This window comes from Arvicanthis niloticus, chromosome 7 (genome assembly GCF_011762505.2).
Source record: "Arvicanthis niloticus isolate mArvNil1 chromosome 7, mArvNil1.pat.X, whole genome shotgun sequence".
In the NCBI taxonomy this organism is placed as follows: domain Eukaryota; kingdom Metazoa; phylum Chordata; class Mammalia; order Rodentia; family Muridae; genus Arvicanthis; species Arvicanthis niloticus.
The window spans coordinates 10874716-10897225 of record NC_047664.1 but is presented as its reverse complement, the minus strand read 5'-3'; the positions used below and the strand labels follow the sequence as shown (position 1 = coordinate 10897225).

The window sequence follows — 22510 nt, the reverse complement described above, 5'->3', positions numbered from 1 at the left end:
TATCTTTTGTAGTGCTGGATTTGTGGAAGATATTGTGTAAATTTGGTTTTGTCATGGGATATCTTGGTTTCTCCATCCATAGTGACTGAGAGTTTTGCTGGGTATAGTAGCCTGGGCTGGCATTTGTGTTCTCTTAGGGTCTGTATGATATCACTCCAGGATCTTCTGGCTTTTACAGTCTCTGGTGAGAATTCTGGTGTAATTCTTTGTTTTGTTTTTGTTTGTTTGTTTGTTTGGTTTTTTTTTGTTTTGTTTTTTGAGGCAGGGTTTCTCTATGTAGCCCTGGCTGTCCTGGAACTCACTCTGTAGACCAGGCTGGCCTCGAACTCAGAAATCCGCCTGCCTCTGCCTCCCAAGCGCTGGGATTAAAGGTGTGCGCCACCACCTCCCGGCTTCTGGTGTAATTCTTATAGGTCTGCCTTTATATATTACTTTACCTTTTTCCCTTACTCTTTTACTGAAAAAAACTATTTTTCTTTGTTTTCTACATTTGATGTTTTGATTGGTATGTGACAGAAGGAATTTCTTTTCTGGTCTACCCTATTTGGAGTTTTGTAGGCTTCTTGTATGTTCAGGGGCATCTCTTTTTTAGGATAGGGAAGTTTTCTTCTATAGTTTTGTTGAAGATATTTATTGGCCCTTTAAGTTGGGAATCTTCACTCTCATCTATACCTATTATCCTTAGGTTTGGTTTTCTCATTGTGTCCTGGATTTCTTGGATGTTTTGGGTTAGGAGCTTTTTGCATTTTGCATTTTCTTTGACAGTTATGTCAATGTTTTCCATGGTATCTTCTGCACATGAGATTCTCTCTTCTATCTCTTGTATTCTGTTGGTGATGCTTGCATCTATGACTCCTGATCTCTTTCCTAGGTTTTCTATCTCCAGGGTAGTCTTCCTTTGAAATTCTTTATTGTTTCTACTTCCAGTTTTAGATTCTGGATGGTTTTGTTTAATTCCTTCACCTGTTTGGTTGCGTTTTCTTGCAATTCTTTAACGGATTTGTATGTTTCCTCTTTAAGGGCTTCTACCTGTTTACCTGTGTTCTCCCTTAAATTCTTTGAGAGTGTTATTTATGTGCTTCTTAAACACACAAAAGTGTAATAATCCAGGAGCTAGAGAGATGGGTCTGGGGTAAAGAGCACTGGCCCTGTTTCAGAGGACCAGGGTTCAGTTTCTTGTAGCCATATGAGGGCTCACAATCACCTGGAACTCCAGGAGATCTGACACTTTTTTTTTTTTTTTTTTTTTTTTTTTACCTCTGTAGGCACCGGCATGCACCTGGTGCACATACGTATCTTCAGGCAAAATACTCATGCACATAAAATTAAAATTAATAACATCTTCCTTTAATCTAAAATTTTATTTTTATTGGATATTTTATTTATTTACAATACAGATGTCATCCCCTTTCCCCATTTCCCCTCCCTAGAATCCCCTATCCTCTACCCCCTTTACCTTTATGCTTTTATACCATTTTGATTACATGCATGTATTAAGGTCAGTTCTAGGTTGAGGATCTAGCAATACAATAGATGTAAATAGTCAAGGAACAAGCAAGGCAATAAACACAAAAGTCAAAGAAAAAGCAAGGCATTAAACCCAGTTAGGTGAACACTCCCATGATCACTGCTTATCAGGATGATCAAAGTATCTGAGCCTACTTCCCTATCTGAGCCCAAGGTCATTTTCATGTCTGAAGCCTACTTCCTTGTTTCAGCCTAAAATTAGATTCCTGTCTGAAATTACTTCTTTTTTCTGGCCTAATATTTAGATTCCTGCTTGAGATTACTTCTTTGTTGTAGCCTACAATTTAGATTTCTACCTGAAATTACTTCTTTATTCTAGTCTAATGTCAGATTCCTGCTTGAAGCCTTTTTTTTTTGGGGGGGGGGGGGGGCAATGTTATATTCCTGTCAAGCAGTCCCTTTCCTTGTCCTTGGCCCATGTCAGTTTCTTGCCAAGCAACCCCAAAGCCTCTCCACCTCTCCCTCTTTTTTTATTTTGTTAACAAGACTGAGCCTGTCTTAGGTAGTTCTGACAAGAAAGCCTTTCTTATCTATCATGGAATATGCATTATCAAAGGCAATGCACTTCTGCCTTAGGTTGGTAAGGCTCTGTGAAGAATCTTATCCATCCTTGGCTTGCCAGCCTGTTAATTTAATAACTCTGTCTAGGGTCCACTTTCAGGTTTAAGCCATGTACTTTGGCTGCCAACATGTTGATGTTGTTAAAGATAAGCTTTAACATGATGGGCAGGAATAAAAGTATTCCCAGGACAAGAAGGGCTGGCCTGATCAAGCAATATATGCCATTCTGAGGTTTGACTGAAATGAAAATACTGAGTTCAGGTCATGGGTAACTTTATCGGCATTATTTGCAGAATCAAAGGTCAACAGAACAGCATTCTTTAAATTCATAATCTCACTATGCAAAGTTAACACACCCAGAGAGGTGTTAGGATTATGTCAAATATCCTACAGGTATCTTTAAACTTTTTTCTAATTATAATGACAATCATTGTGAATTTCAGAAGTAACACTACTCCAATCATATTTGTCATGAGACTTAGGATGGCTCCTAACTCTTGAACCCTGAATCTCCTTCAGATAATTTGAATGGGTTATAGAGCATCATTTGTTGTTCCAGATACCTATACAAATCCTTTTGTATAATACTCAATACATTAGTAACATTTTTAGCTAGATGGTTAACAAAAATAGTTGTCTTAACTCCTCATGTCAGTGCTATTGTAGAAGCAGTGGTGCTAACAATTAATGAGATTAAAGCTGAATACCAGCAATAATCAAGCCTGTTACCCTCTTGCTTCTGCTTAAAGCCTAACTCACTTCTTCCAGCACTTTCAAGCTTTATTCAGAGAATCAAGGTTTTCTAATACTCAGGGCAGTGAGACAAAAGCTGGTTGATAGACCCCTGTAACAGACATGCCAGGTTTCAACACACTAACATAATGGGAAATTATACAGTCAATGCAACTTACAATATGCTGTAGAAGAGACAAAACCAATTTAGGTTGACAATTAGAAGAGCCTTAAAACATGCACTAATCCTTGTTTGAAATCCAGATCCTGTCCCAACATTATCTCTTGCTATCCTATCATATTGAGCTATAGCTAGCATCCAAATATGTCTCTGACAAAGTCCATATCCAGTCTTCCAAAAGTAGACTGTTATTTCCCATATTAGATTGATTTCTAGACCAGTACATGATTGAGTCCTAATAGCTGGTCACCTTTAAGAAGAATACAAGAGACATAATTTCTCTTTTCAATTCTCTATCCCACAAGGTCTAAAAACTTGAGGCAAGGCAGCTTGTCCCATCTGAGATATAGTCAAGCAAAGGTGGGTCAGGAACATATGTCCAATATAGCTCCCCAGTCACCCTTGACAGGGCACTCAGCAAGCTCACGGGTCAGCATCATCCTTTGTCTCAGCAATAGTATGTCTCACCAATCTTTTATAGTTCCATGGGCCTCTTCCACAATACCTTGTCCTTGAGGATTATATGAAATCACTGTAATAAATTGTTGACAAAAAGTCTCAACTGCTCAGCTACAATTGCCAGACCCATTATCTGTTTTTTATTGGATGTTTATTTATTTACCTTTCAATGTTATCTCCTCTCCCATTCCCCCCAGAACCTTTTATCCCATCCCCCCTCCTTTTACTTCTATGAGGGTGTGTTCCCACCACTCTCCCATTCCTGCCTCCCTGCTCTTGAATTCCCCAACACTAGGGAATCCAAACTTTTAGGTACCAAGGCCCTCCATTTCCACTGATGCCACCCTCAACTACCTATACAGGTGGAGCCATGAGTCCCTCCCTTTGTGCTCTCGGCTGGAAGTTTTAGAATGGCTACTCCAGCTTGTTTCTTAGGACCATTGTGTTGGGGACCACTCTATCAATGTTGGGATCCACACTGCCAAAAGCCTTGGGGACTAACTTGTTACTACTCCAAGCAGCTCCGGTCTGTGGGTCAGGGTTCAGCAAGAGAGAGAGTGAAAACGGACACAAGGAATGGAGACCAGACAGAGTGTGATTCAATCCCGTTTATTCTTCAGTCTCTCTTCTTCTCTCCAAGTCCCAAGTCTTGAGTTCCTAGTCCCTAGTTCCTCCAAGTTCCAAGTTTCTTCTTCCAAGTGCTAAGTGCCTAATACCTCTGCCTAATTCTAACTCCAAGTTGTACTCCAAGTTGTACTCTCCTAATGCCTAATTCCTACTCCCAAGTTGTAGTCTCTGAAGTGTCTGATTCTCTGTTCTCTCTTCTGTCTGCCTCTTGCCTTTTATATGTCTCACTTCTAAGCCATGCCTCTAAGTCACGCCTTTAATCATGCCCTTAGGTCTTTTCTCTAAATCTGATCTCTCAGTCACACCCTTAAGTCACACACCTTTAAGTCTCACACACCCAAGGGAAAATCCTGGGTATCTAAAGCAAGATGTTATCAGAGTGTGCTCAGCTGTTGCAGGCTAATGTAATCAAGTCTCTTATCAGGGTATATGGCTCAAGATGGCTGCAAGGATGATAGCTGCCTTCTGTCGGCTCCCCACACATTTGCTTGAAAAACTGTTCTCCAGCCTTTTACTCTAAGGTAATGTCTGTCTTTGTCAGTGAGGTAGATTTTCTGTATGCAGCAAAATGCTGGGTCCTGTTTACATATTCAGTCTGTTAGCCTATGTCTTTTTATTGGGGAATTGAGTCCATTGATGTTAAGAGATATTAAGGAACAGTGATTGTTGTTTCCTGTTATTTTTGTTATTAGAGGTGAAATTATCTTTGTGTGGCTATCTTCTTTTGGATTTGTTGGAAGAGGATTACTTTCTTGCTCTTTCTAGGGTATAATTCCCCTCCTTGTATTGGAGCTTTCCCGCTATTATCTTTTGTAATGCTGGGTTTGTGGAAAGATATTGTGTAAATTTGGTTTTGTCATGGGATATCTTGGTTTCTCCAACTATGGTAATTGAGAGTTTTGCTGGGTATAGTAGCCTGGGCTGGCATTTGTGTTCTCTTATGGTATGTATGACATCTGCTCAGAATTCTAGCTTTTATAGTATCTGGTGAGAAGTCTGGTGTAATTCTGATAGGTCTGCCTTTATATGTTACTTGGCCTTTTTTCCTTACTGCATTTAAAATTCTTTCTTTGCTTTGTGCATTTGGTGTTTTGATTATTATGTGATGGGAGGTATTTCTTTTCTGGTCTAGTCTATTTGGAGTTCTGTGGGCTTCTTGTATGTTTATGGGCATCTCGTTCTTTAGGTTAGGGAAGTTTTCTTCTATAGTTTTGTTGAAGATATTTATTGGCCCTTTAAGTTGGGAATCTTCACTCTCTTCTATACCTATTATCCTTAGGTTTGGCCTTCTCATTGTGTCCTAGATTTCCTGGATGTTTTGTGTTAAGAACTTTTTGCATTTTCTTTGACAGTTGTGTCAATATTTTCTATGGTATCTTCCGCACCTGAGATTCTCTTTTCTATCTAGTGTATTAGTTTGTGATGCTTGTGTCTATGACACCTGATTTCTTTCCTAGGTTTTCTATCTCCAGGGTAGTCTCCCTTTGTGATTTCTAATATAAAATTTTAAAGCTAAGGTCCATTTATTAGAAAGAAAATGTAGCACTTGCCTTCTGGAGCCTTGGTTACTGCACTCATTACAGTATGTTCTAGGTACATACAATTTCCTGTAGCAGCAAGTTTATCTAGGCTGCTTTGACTCCTTGTGTGCACTTTCCAGGAGCCATCTGGATTTGCAAATGAAAGAAGCATGTGTGCGTGCTCACAGGCACACCCCCCCTCACACCATTTAATTTTAAAGTGCCTTCAAGAGCTCATCGGCTGGGCAGTTCTAATCCTCTCTGTGGCTAGCACACATTTTTCTCCTGTAATCCTGGATTACCACCCTCTAATTCTATATTTTATCTTTGTTGACCTGGCTCCTTCTGGGTGGCCCCCTAGTCTTCGATGCCCAAGGTGCTTGTGGACAGCCCTTCTTGGGGCTGCATTTCTTCTCACCTGTGATTTAGATGATTTTCTTTTTGTAGCTCTAAATGTAATCCATCTACCTGTGAATCATGGCTATTCTCTTCTCTTTCCTCTGCCAGTCCCTAGCCCACAGAAATCTCAAGGTCCCACCTCAGTCTACCTGCCCAGCTATTGGCCATTGGCTCTTTATTGATCGATCAAAAACCAACTGGGGACAAGAACCTTCAGCATTTGAACATGCAGATTCTAGATTTGGGGAGCTGGATTAATTCAAAGCGTTAGAACCAACCTCAACAATTTCCTGTGAATTTCATAATTTTATTTTGCTTTATAACTGAGTAACAGTCCACCATGTATGTGTGCCACAGTCTCAGCATTTATCCTTCAGTCAATGAACATCTCGGCTGACTTCATCTCATAGCTTCTGTGAATAGTGGAGCAAGGCACTTGGAGGAGCAAGCATCTCTGTAGTAGGAGATAGAGTCCCTTGGGAGAAGAATAGCCGAGTTGTATGGTAATTAAACTTTGAGCTTTTGGAGAAACTCCCACTCTGATTTCCATAGTGGTTGCACCAGTTTATACTCCTAGGTGCAGTAGATAAGGGATCCCCATTTTCCACACCTATGCTGTCTTCTTGATCCTAGACATTTGCATTTCTCTTCTGGCTAGAGATGTTGAAACTTTTCAAGTGTTCAACTGGCATTTATATTTCTTGTTTTGAGAACTCCCTGACCAGTGCCATAGCTCTTTTATTTTTTCTTTTTGGACTGAATTCTTTTCTTGATGGTTTTTTGTTTGTTTGTTTGTTGTATATTCTAGATACTAATCCTTTGCGAGAGGTATAACTGGCAAAAATTTTCTGCCATGCCCACAGGCTGTCTCTTCACTCAACAGTGTCCTTTGCTGTATGGATGCCTTTTTATTTTACAAATTCTCATTTTATTGATTATGACCTTATTTCCTGAAAGACTATCTTATTTGGAGAATCCCCACCTCTGTCTGCATCTTGTAGTATATTCGATACTTTCTCTAGTAATTTCAGGTCTTACAGTGAAGTACTTGATCCATTCGGGGGTGAGTTTTGTATCAGGTGAGAGATAAAGATCTGGTTTCATTATGCTACATTTACATATCTAGGTTTCCCAGCGTGATTTGGTGATGATGATGATGCCGTCTTTTCCCCAGCATACATTTTTTGAGCTTAAAACAAGTAAGCAAGCAAGCAAGCAAGCAAGCAAGCAAGCAAGCAAGCAAACAAACAAGTAAAAGACAAAAAAACAAGTGGCTGTAGTTGTGTGAATTTGTAGCCCGGTCTTACTGGTCCACAAGTCTGCTTTTGAGGAAGTACCATATCGTTTGTTTGTTTACTATGGTTCTGTGGTAATTTGAAATCAGTGAATATGAAAACTCTGGAAGTATTCTTTCTGCACAGGATTGACTTGTCTGTCTAGAGCTTGTGCTTCCATATATGGTTTAAGTTTTGTTTGTTTTCTGTGAAAAATGGCACTGGGATTTTGATTAAGATTGTGTTAAATCTGTAGATTGCTTTTGGTAAGATGGCCATTTTAATTGGTGAGCATGAGAGGTCTCTCCATCTTTTAGAGCAGTGGTTCTCAGCCTTCCTAATGCTGCGGCCCCTTAATACAGTTCCTCATGTTGCAATGATCCCCAGCCATAAACTTATTTTTATTGCTACTTTATTGTAATAATGTTACTGTTATGAGTCATCATGTAAACATCTGTGTTTTTCAACAGTCTTAAGTAACCCCTGTGAAAGAGTCACATGATGCCCAAAGCGCTGTGAGCCACAGGTTGAGAACAGGTTGAGAACTGCTGTTCTAGGTTCTTTCCTTAATTTCCTTCTTCCAAGTTTTAACATTTTTTCATTATAGAAGTCTTTTTGTTTCCTTTGTTAGGTTATACTTCCCCCCAAGGTATTGTTCAGGGTATTGTCAAAGAGACAGATTACTTCCTTGTTTTCTTTGTAAGAATGTTATTGGCACATAGTCTGATTTTTGTGTGTTAATTCGGTGTCCTGCCACTTTAGTGAAGGTTTTTAACCTTCTCTAAGAGACTTTTGGTAGATTATTTGGGGTTTCTAATGTATAAGATCATATCATCTGAAAAAGGGGATACTTTGACCTCTTTTCCTATCTGTAGCTCTTTTCTTTCTCTAGTCTTACTGCTTTAGCTACGATTTCAAGCACAACATTGTCATGTTTGGCACCCCACTTTGTCATTGTGGCACAGAAATTATTCATATTATTGGCATAGACATTGCATAGCTTGAAGTCATTAATAAGGATGGGTACTTATAAAGTGTTGACATACTTTTCTGTATTGGTTTTTTTTTTTTTTTTTTTTGCTAACACCCCTACTTTATTTCTTAAAATTTTCAAACACTAGCCATTCCTCCCTTTTATAATAAAGATTCTGTGGTGGCTCAAGGACATATACTTTGAATGTGCTATCACAGTGGTTCAAAGAAATCACAATTTTCAAAAAGAGATTCAACGGAAATGTGATGCGTGGAATACAAAGGAATGCTTACACTAATAGTAAAGCTAACAACGCTCTTCAGAATAATTGGAATGTTGAGTAGGTTGTTTTAAAAATACTCGCTGAAGCTGTGTGAAGTAAACTCCATCTGTTATTTCTCCCGTGAAGTCATTGGTGGGGGACCTGGTGCTAACAATTCTGGATGGAGCATTAGAGAGTATGTGAGGGTGTGCTGTGTCTCAGGTTCCTGTGAGTGTGAGGAAAGCTGAAGATTGCTGCCGGGTACAGGAGCTCCAGCTTGGGGATTTTCCCAGGCAGCACATCATTTTAGGAAGCATGCTGACATTGTGGTAGAGACCAGTCCTGCCCCTAAGTGTGGTGACCTCAGTCTCACAGCCATCCGCTGTAGTCCTGCTGTGAGTTTAAGGCAGATTGGGATTTTTCTCCACACTGGGTGAAAGGTGGCACAGTCTTTGGGATGCTGTGTGAACAGTGCCCTTGAGAAAACCTTCATAACATATTCATGAACATTCCCCAATATTACTAAGTAAAAGGCTCTGGCAAGTTTTGAACATCTGACAACCTTCTGTTATCTCAGAATTCCCTATTTCTTTGGACATGGAATTTATTTTGTATAATACCTACTAACATTTCAAGAAAATGTGCATTCTGTTATTGAAGATAAATGCTAAGGATTTAAGGACAGAAAGGGTCTGAAAGTCCTGTAGTTGGGAAGCATTTCAGGGGAATGTCAACTCAGCCTCATGAGATGGGCGGGCAGCCTTTAGTGGATGCCAGTCCATCTTGAAAGAAACCCCACGACTCCTCACATGCTCCAGCATAGCTCATGTTCACCATGTCAGTTTAGAGGTCCTTCACTCTGACTTCAGACACTCTCCTTCCAATGTCCTCTTCTAGTAGTCTCCTGTCAAATGCTCAGACCTTTACCCTCATTGCTTATATGTCTTCTGCTTTCCTGATTTTTTTCCTACCTAAATAACATACATTTCCCCCCCAGGGCAGTTCAAATGGTTCCTCTACCAAACTAATGGTATCCATAGCAAGAGTATCAGTTTAACTGAAGAAGTACTTCTGCGTGGGGTACTGACTGATCTGAGTATTAATGTATTAATCTTTGTGTTATATCCCAGTCTCTCTTGTTCTCTTTGTAGAGGATGAGAGTAGGGATTCAAGACATTATGTGACTTTCCCTGGTTTTATTTGCATAATAAGACTGTCTTATAAGAATAACTATTTTTATATAGGTATTTATTTATATATAAGACTGCCTTATAAGAATGGCTAAGATTTGGAGTGATGGCTCAGTGGACAAAGTAAAGGTACTTACTTATCACTAAGCCTAATTATCTGAATTTGATCCCAGGGACTCAAATGGAGGCAAGTTCCTCCAAGTTTCTACAAGTTATATTCTAACCTCCACATGCATGCAGTGACACACATACTTCCACACATATGCACAAAATAAATAAATACAATTACCTTTGAAAAAGAAAGGCATAGCATCCATCTGAGCCAGTTCACAAAACAAAGACTTTGTATGACAGTTCCTTTCTGCAGCCATCCCTTTGGCATGAGCCCCACCTTTGTTCTGGAAACTTACACTTTGAGCTAGTTTCCTGCTGGGTTTCTGAAGGAGACTACACACAAGGCAGAAGTTATTGACACCTTTCTTGACACTGTTCCTGTTTTCCTTGGCTAAATTGATGTGCTTCTGCCGCAGTTGCTGGGGAAATCCTAAGAACCTCTATCTCTGAGAAGTATCTTAGTCCTGGAATAATCTCTGTACAGGGAATTTGGGCATAAATTTTAATGGTGGAAAATTGCTGAAATAAGCTTCCTGATGATTTTCTAGTTAAAATCAAAAGAGAATAAAGTGGCACAACTTCTGTTTCCAATTTGCTTCTAGGCTCTCTAAGCACCCTACCACAGATAAATCATCATTATTCAGCCTATTAGCCATTGCTCCTTTGTTAGTAAAATCATTAGGAGTCACTTAAGTTAGATCAAGAACTGTATTTCCATTAGGCATCGGTGTGAGGCAGGGGTTTTGTGAGATTCAAATGAAAGAAACAATAAGAAGCACACTAGGAACAAGCCATACCAACCCTTCAAGTATCTGAGCAGTGATTCTCCACTAAGGGCATTTTGTCCTTTGTTCCGTGTCCCTTCCAAGTCCCCTTCGCCCTCGAAAGAGACATGTGAGGCAGTGTTCGGGTAGTTACTACAGCGAGGCTTTATTCTTGTATCAGCAGAAGCGGAAGACCCCAAGCCTGGGAAAGGCACTGCTATATGTACCCTAGAGTGGCGTGTTCACTTCTGATTAGCTCTTCACTCATCACCCCATATTACACCCCGGGATGGGCAGTGACTTTGGCATGCTTTTGCCTCTTGCACCTGCGCAGTTAGTTGTTTACTTGTGGGAGCACAGGATGTCCGCGCCATCTTGTAATGGCGAATGTTGTCACACTCACCGCGGCTCCTAACAGTCCTTTTTCCTGGTTTCCTTCCTGTTGTGACAAAGCATGCTGACCAAAAGAGACTTAGGAAGCAAAGGGCTTGCTTCATCCAATAATCCATCACTGAGAAAAGTCAGGGCAGGAACTCAAGCAGGATTGTGAAGCAGAAACCATGGGAAAACACTGCTTGCTGGCTTGCTCACTGGCTCACACTTAGCCAGCTGTTTTTGTTTGTTTGTATCTGTTTTTGTACAGCTCTGACTGTCCTGGAATGCCTTCTGTAGATCAGACTGGCCTCAAGCTTAGAGATCTGCCTGCCTTTTCCTCTCGAGTGCTGAAATTAAAGGCATACTGCCCCCGCTAGCAGGCTGTTTTTATTCTGCCCAGGACTACCTGCCTAGGGTTGGTGCTGCCTGCAGTGGACTGGGCCGTCTTACATAAGAATCAAGACAATTCCCCACAGATATGCCTACAGGGCAGTCTGATCTAGGTGATTCCTCTCAGCAGACTGTGCCGTTGTGTCAAGCTTAACACAAGCTAGCTAGGACAGTGCCTAGAAGAAGAATATCTGGAAATAATTATCATTGTAATGACTAGGGAGTTCCTGGCATCTGGTGGGAAATTGTAAGAATATTATTCAGCATCTTGCACAGTGCACAGGACTCGTGTTTATTTACAGAGACTTCTACAATCCAAAATATGAAGCATGAGCAAGCTGAGAATCCTTGATTTACAGTCTGACAGGGTGGTTTGCATGTCTCTTTCTAACCTGAAATGCTTCATGAATGCACAGATCGAGTGAGTGTTAAAAGCAAATGGGATTGCAGACAATACAAGGAATCCTGAGATTCTTGAGCAGAGGGGAGGTGACATTCAGCAGAGAGTAATGTGATCAGCACTTCTGCCTCTATTTTGGAGTGCAGAGCTTAATTATACATGATGCCTCCTGTAGTGAGAAAAGAAAACTGTGCCCGTACAAGAATAACCTCTTCCAAAAGTCCTAGAAAAGTTTAAACAAAAAAAGTCTTAGCTGGGGACAAGACAGTCAGATAACTCTCCCTGTGTTCCTAAAGCTGCTGACCCTTCGTGGAGGTAGCTGCCTTCACACATGCTCCCACAGAAGGATCTTGTCAAATCCACACTGTAATTGCTCACCGATTTCACAGGAAGACTAGAGAGAAAACACTCTGAATTGTAAGAAGAAGGCCAAAGCAGAGGTGGATAGGACAGCTTTTAGATGGACAGTTGCTTTGGGCAAGTCTAGAATAGAGCGCGACCTTTCAGATGTTTAATGAGCCCAGAAAAGGACACCTTGCTTCACTTGACTGGATGTAGAGTTTTCATTGCGAAGCCTTGATTTAATGTCTTGCAATTTCCCTTGGTTACCTATGAAACATTTCAGAACGAACAGTTCTGAGTTAGGCACGTAGAAAGGTAATGAAATGAACAGCAGGTACTCTCTTTATGTGCCTGGGAAGGTCCTGATGCAGGGTGCATGCTAAGAAACCCCGGGGCCTCTAAGCAGGTGAATTATAGACTGGGCAATAACAATAACAAATAACAAATAATCTTATCACAGATTAAGAAACTTTCAGCACTGCCTTTGCATTTTTTTCTAAAAATAGCACGAAAGACTAAGGACTCTCTCAGACTTCTTTTAAATGACTATTTACCCTGTCCATGAGAGTTTAAAAGTCTTATCTCTTAATATGATCCCAAAGATGGTTAGGTTTTTTTAACAAATGAGTCTGGGGTGGGGATGCATTCAGACCAGAGCAAGCCATAGCAGGCTGGTGAGAGCTTAAAAACAATCAACAATAAGAACACTTGTGAGATCCAGAATGTAAGCTGGGTCTGAAAGAAACTCATTACCCAAACTAGTTATTTTCTTGCCCACAGTTAGAGGATACATTATTAATGTTTTTTCTGAAGCTGTAATCTGCCAATGGCAACACCAAATTCCTCTCACCCAAAACACCACAAAGATTTATACACCTAATTTATTGGCTTTCTTTTCTTTTTTTTTCTTCTGTATCAATGAAAGATTTAAAAGTAGTTATTACCTTTATTTTTATTTTACTTAACTGTTGTTGTAGACACACCTGTCCTGGAGCATGTGTAGATTTCAGGGGACAATTTACAAAGAGTACATTCTCATCTTCAGTCAAGTGGGGTACTGAGTTTGCACCCAATTTATCGTGCTTGACGGTAGGTAGTCGTAAATGTTGAGCATTCTCATTGGTCCTTAAGGAAAGATGTCCTCAGAACTTATTTGCCCATTATACTATGTATACCAAATAATGTATGTGGTGACAAGTTTTGAGAATTCTGGAGTTTTGATATTTAAAAAAAAAAAAAAACACTGAAGTATTATAAAAATGTATTTTCATTTTAATCTCAGGTGGGATATGAGGCTGCTTCAGCCGGTCTGAGCAGCTGACTATGCTTTGCCCCATGCTCTAACTAAAACCTGGTTTTTCCAGCCGCAGCTAATTTCTGCAGTTGTGTGATGTTTGGAATTCTGGGAACTTTTCGGAGAGTCCCAAGAGGCAAGGTGAGTGGTTGTTGGTTGTACTTGGGGGTAGGTTGCAGGTTGTCAGTAACTCATGCTCCACGAAGAGACAAGGAGGGAATGAGATCCAAAGCTCGCTCTCTCTCTCTCTCTCTCTCTCTCTCTCTCTCTCTCTCTCTCATCCTTTTTTCTTTATTATCTAGTGATGAGGTGGTGGGGTTGGAGGTGGAAAAAGAAGAACTCAGAAAGTGACAAAGATCAGCTACAAATGTAAACATTTCCTTTTTTCCTATTCAAATGTTCAAGTGCAAACCTTTCATTTAATCCTTTTTAAATTCCTTCTTCCTTCCTTCCTTTCTGCTTGTTTTGTTTGAGACACTATATAGGCAATGCAGGCCTTCCTATATACCTAGCCTCAAACTTGCAATTCCCCTGCTTCAGCCTTCAGAGCAGTAGGATTAAAGGCATGTAATTTCACACCTGGCTATAAACATTCCCAATGAAAGACTTTTTAAAATAGACTCCACTTCTTGCATCATTAGGCTTATTTACCTTCCAGAAAATATACTTTTAAAAAAAGCATTGGTGTACATTATTCATGGTACACAATGTTGGGTTTCATAAAGACAAGTTCTTTTACATATATCATGTGCTTGGGTCATATTCACCTCAGTCTTATTCCTCCCCCTTAAGTCCCCCTTTTCACAGTCTTCTTCTGATTTCATATCATATGTATGTATGCATGCATGCATGTATGTATATGTATGTGTGTGTTTATGTAGATATTCAGAATTCTTAAACTCATGAATAATAGAAGTCATTCAGTATTTGTCTTTCTGTGGCCTATTTCACTTAACATGATTATATCAACTTGCAGCTATATATTTCTTTATCCATTCATATCTACTGGCAGACACATAAGCTGATTCTGTTATTTAGTGTTACAATAACAAGCATGAGTGTGCAGGTGTCTCTGTGGTCCACTCACTTTGGGCATATGCCAAGAAGTGGTACAACTGAGTCACATGGTAGTTGTATTTTTAGTTCTATAAGGAACTTGACACCGATTTCCATAGAGGCAGGTCAAGTTTGCCTTCTCAATAGCAATGTGTGAGTCCCGTCCCCACAGGTCAACATTTGATATTGTTTCTTTTCTTCTTTTGATTTTTTTTTTTAAAAAAAATTTGCTGTTTTCCTGATGCCACTGAGGGGGTATGACAGCAATGTCCCTTACTACTTTCTTGGCTGTAGTAGACTTTCATTGCTACGTAAGGTACATGGATATCTCATTGTGCTCCTGGTACTGGGCTCTTACAATTGGAGATGCCAGTTACTTGCATGAGGGGAGGGTAGAGAGTTAGTTAAATGTGTGGGTTCTTGTCTTTCCAATAGTTTATGCCATTGCTGAGAGCTGTCTTCAACTTTAGCATCTCTTCTTTGCATAGAAAAGGCCTCTGCTTGCTATGGTTGGTTTTGCATTCTGTGGGCCATATAGATTCTTTTACCCTAGAGACTTTTCAGATCCCCTGAGTGGACTTTGTAGCTCAGAGAGGGTTTCTGAAGTGCATTGTGTGTAAAGCAACTTCAGCATTGATATCCGGGCAGGCAAATGGCCCATCCTTTTACTTATAAGGCCTCCTGAGTATTAACCACCTCCACTGAAGGGAGGGATACAGTGTGGCCATCACATACACTTCACAGCTTCAGAGTTCTTGGGAAGTGGATGACTCATAGTGGCCCCAGGGTTTCATTTACAAGCTCATCTCAGACTCAGAGTTATCAAAGGGTAAGTCCCAGGTGATAAGATCCATTCCCAACGACTAAGGGTGAGTTGTCTCTCTTTATGCACTTCCCAGCCCGAGCCAGCCACCTGCTGCCCACACCCTTGGACCAGTCCCCCTGTTCTTCATAACTGCCTCTCTGGGCCTTCACTTGTCCAGAAGTGCTGGCAGAACAAGTTGAAGCTGTGAATCTTAAGTCCCAGATCCCTAGGGTAGATCAATTTCTAAAAATAGATTATTAATGTTAGCAAGATGGTGCAGCAGGGAGAGTGCTTGTCACGTAAGCTTGAGGAGAAAAGTTTTGATTCTCAGAACTCACGCAAAAGTCAGGTGGGTATGATGGCTCACCTGTAATCCCAGTGGGCAGGTAGCAGGGTAGGGAATCTCTGGAGCAAGCTGGCTAGCCAGACTGGCCAGAATGGCGAGCTCCAAGTTGAGGGAGAGACCCTACCTCAATATGTAAGGTGAAAAGTGATCAAGGAGGCCTTGCAGCATCAATTGTGGATGAACACATACACATACTTGAGCATGTATGTGAACCCCCACTCATGTGTATTACATACACATACTAAAAATACAAAACAAAAATTCTCTGTCAAGATAGCACTCACAGAATCACAGAGTGTAGACAGGGACTCTTGGGGCTCTGCTCTACCCAAGGGGAGCCAATAGGAGCTGCTGGGGGTTGAGGAGGTCATTGTCTTTTGTGATGTAGCTGCTGGTGAAATACTCATGCACAGGTGGGTAGCTTCACATGCATGCACGTGAGAATGGCCCTGTTTTAACCCAGTGTGTCACAAAGAAAAAAACAAAGATATGAAAGTGGAATGGGAACTTGGTGGAAGGGAGGGGGGGTCACTGCCTTCTGAGTCATTGAGCATGACAACGTGAGATCTCTTTTGAGATTAACCTTTCCTGTTCATTAGAGGAACCACTGTTTCACCAGAGCCTGAACCTGGGTCTGAGGTCTACAAGGGCCATGGGCTTCATCTGTCTGCTTTTTTTTTTTTTTTTTTTTTTTGACCTTGACCTTCTGCTCTGGAGGTAGCTTCAGCTTCTCCTTCCCATTGGAGAACTGAGCAATGGATGCTGTGTTCAGCCTACTTCTCTTGGCACATAACCTTTCTTTTCTAAGGTTTTCAACTCTCTTTCTATGTTGTATTTCCATCATTTTAAAAGTTATTTAAAAGTAGTTTTTTTTACTGTCTTAGTTAGGTCTGTATTGCTATGAAGAGACACCATGACTACATAAACTCTTATAAAGGAAAACATTTAATTGAGGCTGGCTTATAGATCAGAGGTTTAGTCTATTATCATCATGGCTGGAAACATGGCAGCATGCAGGCAGATACGGTGTTGGAGAAGGAGCTGAGAGTTCTATATCTGGATCGGCAGGTGGAAGAAGTGAAAGTAACACTGGGCTTAGCGTGGGCATCTGAGACCTCAAAGCCTGCTCTCACGGTGACACACTTCCTCTAACAAGGCCATACCTTCTAGTAGTTACACTCTCTATGGGCCAAGTATTCAAACACATGAATCTATGGGGACCGTTCCTATTCTAATTACCACAATTATGCAGATGTATGTATCTCATGGTGACTGCATGGCATGTATATGGGGTGTTAGTGGAAGCCAGAGGAGGGAATCAGATCCCCTAAGCTTAAGTTACAGGCAGCTCTGAACCAATTGACATGGGTACTGAGAACTGAACTCAGGTCCTCTGGAGCAGCAGCAGGTGCTCCTAACCACTGAACATCTGTCCAATCCATTAACATAGTTTAAACAGAACAAAAGAGGGAAAAATTTCAAGTTACGAATCACCTCACCAGAACATTTTTAAAATCTCTTTTCCTAAACAGGTTAATGTGAAAAATGTATCCGCTAGGTAGTTTTTTCTTCTGTTTAAAACTGTATCAAGTCAATCTACTATAATATTACTTAATACTATAAATCGTGTTGCTATACATAATGTATGGTTCTGAAAAATCTTTAAGTTATTTTATATGCAAAATTCCTTTGACTGCAGATTGGGTTAATATGCCTAGCCGACAGTGACAACCATATTAGAGTGTAGAGAAATCGACCTAAGATACACCCACAAGGTTCCTGGTATCTTATTTTGCACAGCATAGCTACTCTTTCATCTCCCCCACTCCCCACCTCTAACTCTCCCCCTGCTTCTTATTGGCTGTGGATCCAACTGCTTATCTCCTAAGGCTCAGGAGTCATCTCAAATTTAGTGGCTTAAAATAACAAACACACATCACCTTGAATTCTTTGTGGTCTGGGATCTCAAAATAGCTTTGCTAGGTGGTTTGGCGAGAATACTTTTTGGAAGTTATAATCAGGATGTCAGCTGAAGTTACAGTTGTCTCAAGGCTTGAAGAGTGGAGAACCTTGCAGGTTCATTGGTTGAGTACCGACCCGGGCAGGGATCTGCTTCTAAGCTGAATCATGAGGTCTCTCCATAGGCTGTCTCAGGGCCTGCATCTGGCTTCCCCCAGAACAGTGACTCCAAGGGAAGGGAATGAACACCCGAGAGGAAAGCCACCATCTGTAAGATCTAATTTCAAGCATGACACCCATTGCATCTTATTTGTTAGATACAAGTCAGTAGGTTCACCCAACACCTACATGAAGGCATGTTTAAAGGCATAAGTCCTAACAGATCGATGCATTCCCGACAGCACACACCCACAAAAACACTGGGACCTTGTTAGAGTTTGTCTGTACCATGCGACTGAGTCCCACAGAGGTAGCTTGGGATAGTGATCCCACATCCCACCAATCCCATTTCATTACTCTGCATAGAAAAGTCAGTGCTGCCTTCATAAAAGAGATTCAGCTGCTTTGGGCAGATCAGCATTGCTGAGATGGATAAAGAACTGCCGTAGAAGGGAAGTGAAGCTTCAACATAGGCCACGTAGTAATGACAGTCATGTGCTTCCCATTGTCTTACAAGTTCTCAGTCCGTGAGCCTCTCCATGCACGCAGTTTGGATTCAGTTTGCTTTCCTTTGGCTGTCTGCTTGGTACATTTTCTACTCCCTTCTCTGGTCAGTACACACAGACACATGCTCACTTCCTTCTTCAGGGAATGGAAAGAGAAGCATCATGTTGACAGTCACATACAAATAAAAATATCACTTCTCATGCCTACACCTTGTGGGAAACATGTTTATTATCCCCAAAGAAGTCAATTAGTGAACTCGAGCCATCTCCCTTGAGCAAAACGTCCTGGCTCTGGCTGGTCTACTTTTCCTTTCTCCTGATGGCTGCCTATTATCTGGGGGCATTAACTTACAAAACTGAAAATATTGAGAGAAATAGATTAAATTTCATTGATGCATTCAAGTTTAAAATAAGAATTGCATAATTTCTAGAATATGCATAGTAATATATATATAAGCATAAAGCATAAAATATCTATTATAAAAAAAACTTATTTTGGTGCATAACCATTAAAACATGTGTTTGACCGACAATGAAGGTGTGACATTTCTGGTTTCCAATTCTATAAATTATTGATAACATGTAAATTAATTGCATAGTATATATAAATATAATATTATAATATAAAATATAAAATCAATAATATAATGATAATATAATAAAATTATTAATTGTATTAACCTTTTGTTTAATTATGGAAATGTTCATAACCAGCAATCATGCTTAGGAAATTCTGTATTCACATAATTCCTTTTCAGTAAAGTAGAAAGAAATGAGAAGTCAAATAAATATGTAAGGAAAAGATGAGGAGCCGAGGCAGGTGGGATATTCTGAGGTAAGTGGGTTTGACTATAACAGGAAAGAATGTGATAACAGAAGAGAGAGGGGTGGGGAGAGGGCGAGGGAGGCTGTAACCTGTATATGTAGATGTTTACAAAGACGGAAAGCAGGTAGAATGTACTGTAGACTTTCTGCTGCTTACAGGTGTTAATGCTTAGCAGAGTATTTCCAAAAAAAAAGTCACAATCCTTCAGAGTTTCCAGGCCTTTGTCCTGATTGGCTCCAGTTAGAGCTGAGATACCAAGGCAGTAAGGGGTCTGGGGGGAGGTGTGCATCTCTGAAATCTAATCACATTTGTTGTAAATCCAGGACTTAGTCTCCTTGAATTTCTGTTTTGGTTGCTTTTACTCAGAATTAGATTTTGTATTCTGGAAGAAAATTGCTTCTTTTATTAGAAAACAGAAAGTTGTATTTTCTGCATGACATAAGGCATTTAAAATTTGAAATAATATCCTTACATTTTATGAATATGTGGACATTAGGAAGTTATGCTTTTAGTGTGAATCTTCCCCAGTTTTTCCCATGCAGTGTGTCTCAGAGAAAATAAATCCCTCAGATGAGGGTTCTCAAGCTGATGTTTAAAACTTTTGGGTGGGTTTTGGTTTAATTTCCTTAAATATAATATATTCAGTACCAAATGCAGTTATGCTCAGCTTTGTGTATCTACAAATCTATGTATAGAATTATATGACACTTCATTTTCAGTAGAGAAAATTCTATTGTGGTTGCATTAAAATAACCACTTATTTCAACCATAGTAAAGCCTTCTAGCACACACAGAGAGAGCAGGAATTGTCCCCATTGAAATGTGATCTAGGATGAGTTAACCATGTATTTTGTTTTCTTAAAGCAGGACATGCTGGCAGGACAGCTTTTGTGTTAGTTGATTCAGTTAGAGAAGTCAATAATATCAGGTACTGATGTTTTCTTCAAAAACTTTCTTTTCAACTCTTTAATGGTTCCAGTAGAATTAATTTTTAAGAAGTGTATTCGTTTATTAGCTACTCATAGGTTAGCTACAGCAAACTGATGCTCTGTAAAAGATTGTCGTTTCTACTTTGTAGAAAGAAAATGGCAAAGATTTGTTAGTTCTTCCATGTAACATGGCGGCATAAGAGACACCTTTGAACTGTTGAGAAAGAGAAAGGAATCAGGCTAGAAAACAGTAGACTTAAGTTCATGAGAGAAAATGCAGAAGAGGAGAGAAAGAAAACGAAGTGAGACCTTTACTGGAAGGCATCAGGAGTGGCAGCCGACTGGTGTCCAGGTACACGGCACTGCCTGTGCTCTGGTTTGCAGCAGGTCCCGGAGATGCATTCTCTCCTCGGGACACTGGCATTATCAGCAAGCTAGAAAGAGACTGATTGCACTACAGAGACAAGACGGGGGCCTGCCTGAGCCACAGACCAAGAGACATCAAGACAGCACAGGCTATGGAGAGGTAGGATCGAACAGAAACAATAATCTGAAACTGAGTTCCTCTGCAGGGGCAGCAGCAGTGGTACCATCGTCGTCGTCGTTGCCTGGATGAGCAACAACAGGCCAGGCTGAGGAATGCAAGGCAGAATTGGGCCCTGTCTCTCACTAAAGGGAGGAATACACTGCTGAACCCTGTCTCACCGATAAGAAGGGATACACCTCTGAGCTTGGCACTAGCTCACTAAGCGGAGGAGGAATGCACAACTTACACAGCTGAGTTGCCTCCAAGAGGCTCAGAGCAGCTAAGCTGTGAAAGGGCTCCCTCAACCTGTTAGCTTGCTTTCGGCTGTGCACTGCGATCCAGGTTTCCAGCTTTGCTGAGATGCTACCCATGGTGAGGAGGCCATGGTGAGGTCTTTGCGTCACTTCATCTCCTGTACGTAGCCCCAATAAAACTCACTGGTTCAGCACGTCAGACTCTGGTGGTATGCGTACTTTGGTCTGTTGTCAATTTCTTGTCTAGGGTGTGTAGATGTTTGTTCACGGATCTCCAGGAATAGTGCCACAACACCATGATGAATGCTCTCTCCCCCACCCCCCCTCTCTCAATAAAGTACTTACAAACCAAATTAAAAAAAAAAAAAAAACATTGAAATGATTCGACTGCATAACTGAATGTTTTTTTTTTCAACTGGGGATGCAAAGAAAGTTGTACTCATACAAATCGATAAATGTAACATGACTTATGAATACATAGAAAGACATGATCACCCCAAAAGATGCAGAAAAAGCCTATGATAAAGTTCAACATCTCTTTGTAATAAAAGCCTCAAGAAAGCTAGGAATGGAAGGAATTTACCTCAGTATGATAAAGCCTATTTAGGACAAACCAATGTTATATGGTGAATGAGAAAATTGAGAAGACTCCTTCTAAAATCGGGAGCGTGACAAGGTGCTCAATCTCTCTACTTGAAGTGCTTGAAGTCTTAGCTTGACCAGTAAGACATGAAGACAAGTGATGCAGCTAGGAAGGGAAGAAGTCAAACCACACCTGTTAGCAGACAACTTGAACCTATATTTAAAGGACCCCCAAAATTCCACTCTGCAACTTTTTCATTTAGTAAACACCTTCAGCAAAGTACAGGCTATAAACCCACACAGAGCCAAGTACCTTTTCAATATGCCATAACAAAGTTGTTGAGAAAGAAATCATGGGGGAAAAAAAATCCTATTTACCATAGCACAAAAAATTAACTATGAGTACACTTTATAGAAATAAAAAAAATCTGTATAATGAAAACTGAAGAAGACACTTGACAGTAAAAAGACCTTCCATGATCACAAATTGGTAAAATTAATATCCCAGAAACAGTTTACATTACTGCAAATTGTCTAATAATGCAATGTAATCACCCTTAAAATTGCAGTGATTTTTTTTTTTTTTGTAGAAGTGAAAAAACAACCAGAAAATTCACATGGAAACACAAAAGCCTGCAAATAGATGGTGCAATCCTAGGTAGAAAGAGCAACACTACTGAAAATAGCTGCTGTCAAATTATACTGTAGACTCACAATAACATTAACTACGTGGCAATGGCACAAAACCCCACAATCAAACCAATGGAATACAACAGAGCGCCCAGAAGCAAACCCGAGCTTCTCTAGGGCCCCATGTTTTAGCGAAAGTCCCAAAGCATGCTTTGAGTCACAGTTAGTCTTTTCAGCAAATTGTGTTTGGAAAACTAGATGTCCAAATGGGGAAGAATGAGGCTAGATCCATGCCTTTTGCTCTGCACAAAAAATCAGTTCTTACTCAACCAGAGAACTTAAAACCAGAGTCTCTGTAGTTGGCAGAGGAAACTATTTCAATATACAGGCATAAGAATGGACTTTTTGAAAATAATGCCAGTAATACAGGTAATTACCCTGAGAATTGATGGACACAATTTCATGAAACTAAAATGCCTTGCACAAGAAAAGAAATCAGTAGAGTGGAGTGACAGTTCACAGACTGGGAGAAAACCTTTGTTAACTAC

General features: G+C 40.4%; 1 long non-coding RNA gene across 2 annotated transcripts in view; it reads left to right on the top strand.

Annotated features, from left to right (window-relative positions):
- The window catches only part of LOC143443015 (uncharacterized), a 51306-nt gene extending 30357 nt beyond the window's left edge, over positions 1–20949 (top strand). For both annotated transcript variants that reach the window (XR_013111676.1, XR_013111677.1), the window contains 2 exons: positions 13455–13525; positions 20543–20949. This is a non-coding gene — a long non-coding RNA (uncharacterized LOC143443015). The remainder of the gene's footprint in view (positions 1–13454; positions 13526–20542) is intronic.
- Positions 20950–22510: the final 1561 nt, after the last annotated feature.